The sequence below is a fragment of the Gavialis gangeticus genome, unplaced genomic scaffold (assembly GCF_001723915.1).
Source record: "Gavialis gangeticus isolate Ggan-Ray unplaced genomic scaffold, GavGan_comp1, whole genome shotgun sequence".
In the NCBI taxonomy this organism is placed as follows: Eukaryota; Metazoa; Chordata; order Crocodylia; family Gavialidae; genus Gavialis; species Gavialis gangeticus.
The window spans coordinates 43,939,681-43,946,283 of NW_017729031.1; the positions used below are offsets into that span (position 1 = coordinate 43,939,681).

Here is a 6,603-nt window from a genome sequence, read left to right on the forward strand (position 1 = left end):
TGAACCTCCTACGCATTACCCCTGACTGTAGGCACATGCCTGAATTTTCCCAGTCAAGAGAGGATGTCTGTATGGTTAGAAACTGGTTCAGCCTATCCAGGTTAGACTAACCTGCAAAGGTTGAATCAGTTCAGGCTCAGGCTTTTTGAATGTCTGGCCCTAGCCTAAAGATTAACAGAGAAGTACTAGTTCTAGTGAAAGTCAGTAGGACACACTTCCAGGACTAATTCAGAGGGAGTGCAGTGCCACAGTTGCACCCTCCACACCACTTTTAGACCACACTGTGGGAGTAGCATCTGAGGACTCTTTTTAAAATCTTTGAAGCAGGTAAGAATCCCACCCGTCTCAGCATGCCCTCCTTTCCCTTTCCCTCCTGGCTCAGCTTCCTTTCCCATTTCCCTCTCCCCCTCCCAGCACTGCCACTGGCTCCAGCTGAGCCCACTTCCCTGCAAAGCTCACCTGGAGCAGGGCATGAAGAAACTAGAGGCAGTGGCAATGGCAGACAGGGGAGGGGGAAATGAGAGGGGAGGGGAGATGTGCTGCTGAGCACAAAAGGGAAGGGGAGGGGTGACAAGTGAGGGGGAGGAGAGATTCTTACCTGATTAGGGGACTTAAAAAAAGTCCTTGGATGCTGCTCCTGTGGTGTGGTCTGCTTGTCCCTATGGTGGGGGGAGAAATTGGAAGCAGAGGTTCAGCCACTCCTGAAGCAGTGGTTGCTGCTCCTGTAGCTACCTTTACAAAATCCATTCATGTGTCTAAATCATGTGGGGACAGAGTATAAGAAGTGCTGAATTACCTTTTGGGATTGTCTTCCTAGGTACATCTGAAAATCCCATCCCAACCAAATAATTTCCCATTTTTATTGAAGGCTAATTATTCTGGTCTTTAATAAAAATAATTAGGACCAAACTCTACCACCCTTATTAGCATTGTGATTTTAATTAGGCATTTGCTGTAACCATTACAATTTTTTTTGCTTGGAGATAAGTGTTGACTAATGCACAGTTTATGGTGTACAAGAGCTCAGGGATTAAGGGGACAAAGACTGAATGGGCTATATGAGGTAGAATATCGTTTCTGAAAAATGTGCTACTGTCTCATGCTTGCATTAGATACACTGCATAGGCATATACCAATTACTAGTTTATAGTGTATATGTTGGCTTCATGTTAATAGAATTTCAGTCATCTAATGTCAGATCTTATGTCAGTGCGATCATTGTAATGTGATACTCAGCAGCTAATTATTAGGAACAGGAGTTTCATTTGCATCTCATTTGTTTCTACTAGGGTGCATACAAAAGTGACATTTTTTGTACAATTGGGCCCCTGAAACTGCTCCACAGCCATGACATAACACACTTGTACAGCTACAGAGTGCTTTTAAAATAGCTGATCACATGAAAAATGAACCCTAGTTCCCAGTTGCTTTGAATGGCCAGAGTTGAGGGGAAAGGGGGAGAATGGAGCCCAACTTGGGGATTGGGGGAGCTGGGCCAGGCCTCAGCATTATGTAAAGTGCCATGAGTCAGAGTGGGGCCCTAATGTCTGTAGGCACCCCTAGTGTATTTAGGGCCTGAACCAATATGTACTGACATTGGCAATGTGTAAGGGGAGCACGTGGGTGCATGTGCACACCCTGAGTGCAGCGGTGCACCCCCTACAAAAAGGCACTGCTGACATTGCTAGCGGAGCCTTTGGGCAGTTGCTGCTTACCCCCCCATCTTCGCCGCCACCACTGCCGGCAGTGTCTGTGGGCAGTGTGAGATCACCACTGGCCACTGCCGACACTGCAGGCAGTGTCTGTGCGTGGTCACTGACTGCTGGTTGGTGCTCGCCACGCCCCCCCTCTGCTGACAGCACTGTGGCTGCCTGTGGGAGTTCCCTGCTTGCCGCTGCCAACAGCGTTGCCGCTGCCTGCGGGAGCTCACCATGCCCCCCCAGCCTCCAGGGGCACACAGTGTTCATGTGTACTGAAATCAACAGAGCCCTGAAACATAATGTACATGACAGCAGCATAACTGGGGCAGGACAAGGGGACAGTAGTCGTAGGTGCCAACTGCAACGAGGTGCAAGATTCTCCCCCTGCTGAGAGTCTTTGCTGCAGCAGGGGAAGCTCTGCATTGCCCCTGCCTGGCCATAGGAGCAGGGCAGGACAGTCCCACACCAAACAGTGTATCTGGGAGATGGGGGGCAAGTAGGGTAAGCCAAATGGTGCTCTCTCCACTAAGAGCCTTTGCTAGAGCAAGCATAGCCCTGCTCCCAATATGTATGGCGGGTGGACAGAGTGAAAAGGCACCATCCTCTGAAGGAAGCTCAGCCATGGGAGCTGACACTGAGTAGCAGTAACAGCAGCCCAGGAAGGTAAGACTTCCCTTCCCCTTACCTATGCTGCTGTGCCCCACACCCTTCCCAGGCACTGGAGTGCCCTGCACCATTGGTATGTGGCACTTAAAAGCACAACACAATAACATGATAAACTCTGCAGAAGAAAACTGCTGATAGAATGTGGAGTATTTTAAAATTTAAAATTTACGAAAGTTATCACTAAACATATGCAATTTAAATCTCTTATATCCCTTTTATACTTTGTACTTAGAACAGCATTGTGATTATTTTAAATATCATGTATGGAATACCTATCATTCATTACATTGCTAAAGTGCTATTGTAAACCAGCAGGATTAAACATGTTTTATATTACAGCAGGCGATTTTACATGCCTGACTCTTGTGAATTATAGCACTGTCTACAGAAGATTGTTTGCTAGAAAAGAGGAACTCTACATTTTGTAAACACAGATATTATATGGGCTGATTATAAGTGAGAGGCAATGAATCTAGAATCTAAAATGCACTGATCTTTCTTCTGTGGCATGAAAAATACACAAGAAGAAAATACTATTTTAGGGCCCCATTTTATATTTGTTCTTTGCAAAAAAACCCTCCCCCACATGACAATGTAGGTTCTGACAAGTGCCAACTGCGGATCGTTTTGTAAGTGAAGTTTTCAAGAGGAACTAAGGCTACTTAGTCTGCAGAAGAGAAGACTGAGGGGGGATTTGATAATGGATGAAGAAGAGAGAGGATGAAGGAGGAGTTTTCTCTGTGGTTGTAGGGGACAAGAGTACAAGCAACAGCCTCCATCTGCAGCAGGGGGGACTGGAGATTAGGAAGACTCTTCTGATTATGAGGGTGGTCAAGCATTGTAAGAGGCTACCTAGAGAAACCGTGGAATCTCCATCTTTGGAAGTTCTCAGAAGCAGGTTAGACAAACATTTGGCTGGGATGGTTTAGTCAGGGATGATGTTGCCTTGATCAGGGGGCTGGACTAGATGAACTTGTGAGGTCCCTTCCAGCCCTACTTTATTACAATCCTATGATCCTATACTTTAGCACACATGTTTTTACCAGCATAGTGTAGTTCCTTTGTATCATATGATCAACAAGTTTATACAGACAGCTATTCTTGCAGTGCCAGAGTGGCACAAACAGCCAGATTATGCCAGCCTTCCAAGTTTTAGCATAAATTTATGAAAAAGTTGATTTATTTTACCTGAAGATACAAGTAGGCAAACTCATCTCTTTTACGCAGGTGTAAACTCAGTTAAGTCATAATTTTTTATATCAGTGTAAATTGGAGCAAGAATTGTGATGCAATCAGTGGTAGCAGAGTGTGATGCCAAATTTAGAAGATTCACTTGCAGCTTTGCATTGATATTAAAACTTGAATGTTTCTCATTTCAATTGGCTACAACAAAATGAAACTTTCAAACAGCTAAGTTTTCAAGCTGTGTTCTTTTTGGGTAGGAATAAAGGAACAATTATTTCAAGAGAAGAAGAATTCTGTTCATACAGCATGACATTCAGCTTAAAAGTGTTTGGCTAACTACAATTCTGAGAAACCCGTAGCTTTAGACAAAATTAACAATGTCATTAAGCCTAGTGCAGTGTTTTATCTCCAAATGTGATACACACAGGGTGCATCTACACATTCATTAATGCCCTTTTCGTAATGCACATTACATTTAGTACTTCCATTTTTTTCAGAAGAAATAAAGTCCTCACTGCTTTAGAAGTGGCTTTCAGCTGAGACTAGTAGTACTATTTGGTTAGCTGTAGGTGAGTAAATTCACATGGATGTAATTTTTTGTTTGTGTTATCATAAACTCCTTTAAATGAATGGATCTCAGTGTAAACAACTTTCTCCCTGCAGTTTTTTGCTTTTGAGCATCTTGCAAATGCGTAACCATAGAATACTAGTTAATGCTATTTTAAAATTGTGGTGATATAATACATTCCTGTTTGTATTTTTGACAACCATATATATACACTAGGGTGTGTGAAACGGGCCCTATTTGATTCAGATTTGGCCCAAATCAGGGACAGTGATGCTATTCGTTGATTCGGATCACTGTCCCCGATTCGATTCGGCCAAATCCAAATCTGAAGATTCGATGCTGATTCAGAGAATTAGCGATTCTCGAACCTCCGAATCTGAATCGAATCAGAGGACCCTTTAATCTTTCCAAATTGAATCAGAACCCTCCAAATCAGCTAGGAAAGATCTGGCAATTCAGATATAGACAAGCTTTAAATGTTTTTTCTACGTACCTTAAGGAACCAGTGTGGCTCGTGAACGTGGTTGGAGCGTCCCACAAGAGCCTCCCAGCTCAGCGATCAGCTAAGGCGGGACCCTGGGTGACTCCCCAGACCCAGGAGGCACCAGTCACCAAGCCGGAAGGCACAGGGGACCCCCCAGCATGCTCCCTGGTGGACCTGGAAGTGGACCGGAAGTGCTTCTGGTCCACTTTTGGGTCTGCAGCTGAGTGTGCTGGGGAGCCCCCCAAGCTTCTGTGGGATGCTCCATGTGCCCCAGCATCACAGCATTCACAAACTGCCTGCTACTTAGAGGTATGTAGAAAAAACATTTAAAGCTGTGTCTATATCTGAATCGCCGAATCTTTCCGAATCGACTTGGAGAGTTCTGATTCAATTTGGAGACATTAAAGGGTCCTCTGATTCAATTCAGATGTGGAGATTTGTTCACCAAATCAGGCTGAATCGCCGCTGAATCAAATCAGGGACCGAAGCTTTGCACAGCCCTAATATACACATTTTTGATAACTATATACTTAAAAAATTTGGAGAAGAAAAGAAAAGAAAATTTGGTTTTGGTCATATTCCCTAGAAGAATGCAGTGTTATAATCATATATAAATATTGGGTGCAAAACATACACTTGACATTATATATATGCATTTGATAACACAACACAAAGGTATATGTGGGTCTAAGCTAAAAATATGGACTTCAAGAAGGTAAGTGAAATGAAATGACTGACATCTGCTGTGCTAACATTATGAATAGGGAGATATATAACTGCACATTTGATTACTTCAATACTATATTTATTTTGAAAATGGCAAGATCTATTTAAGGAGTTCCTGTATGTATAGTCTATCACAACATTCACTTTCCTTAGAAAAGGTAATGATAATAAGTCCTAGTCAGTTATATTTTTTGGTTCAATAAACAGGGTTTCAAGTTCCTGATCCTGAGCACATACTGGAAGCTATGACCAGTTTCAATGATCAGCATGCCATCTAGGCAGGATCATTCCTGTCTAAACTACCCTAGACAAATGTTTGTCTAAATTGCAGAGATTTCTACAATTATAATACAACCCCAACACTATAGCCATTCAAATCAACTAAGCCAGACTCAGACCCCTCAGGCCACAATATCAAACCCTCTGGTTGTTACCTATTGCCCCTGGCCTGAACATCTTTGACATATCATTAATTACCTTGATCCACTCCAGGAAAAAGATGGCCATCTCAAAGTAGCCATGGGGGACAAACTTGTCTTGGCTTATAGTCAGCCCCCCACAGCCTAACTCCCAGTCTCAGTGAGGCACCAGGCCTTGCAACAGACCCGGATGCCTTCTGTGCCCCAATATCAATATAAGCCACAGCATCATTGTACCAAATATCCAAGATTACAACATTCTAGGATCATTGTTGCAACTCCACTAATGTCACATATGCCGTCACCTGCTTATGGTGCCCCTCTGTGGACAACATTAGCAGACAGACAATCCCAAATGAAAGAATTAACAAACATGGCTCTGGTATCAATTGCATAAAGGCGCACAAGCCTGTGACAGAACACTTTAAACTTGCTGGGCACTTCATTGCTGATTTGAGGGTGGCTATCCTTAGATAGCAAACTATTAAAAACTGAGTTGAATGGGGAACTGCAGAACATGAAATTTTCCACAGACTGGACTGGGTTATGCATGGTTTAAACAGGGACTGTGGATTCTTATCCCACTACCTGGATTAGCTTTTGTGACTCCTTGGTTCCTACAGGTTTATCGCTTGTTTGTTTGCTTCTTCCTGTACTGCTTCCCCTGCCCTCTCTTCCCCCTTCCACACTCTCCCCCCTTTTTTTTTTTAATTCTAATTTTTCTCTCTTTCTTATACATACCTTTGTGCTTGTACTTTCAGAGCATCTGATGAAGTGAGATTTAGGACACACACACACACACACACACACACACACACACACACACACACACACACACACACACACACACCCCCC

General features: G+C 43.5%; 1 protein-coding gene across 2 annotated transcripts in view; it reads right to left on the bottom strand.

Moving 5' to 3' along the window:
- The window catches only part of ITGB6 (integrin subunit beta 6), a 107,682-nt gene that overhangs the window by 77,941 nt on the left and 23,138 nt on the right, over window positions 1-6,603 (bottom strand). The gene's annotated exons all lie outside the window — the stretch shown is intronic.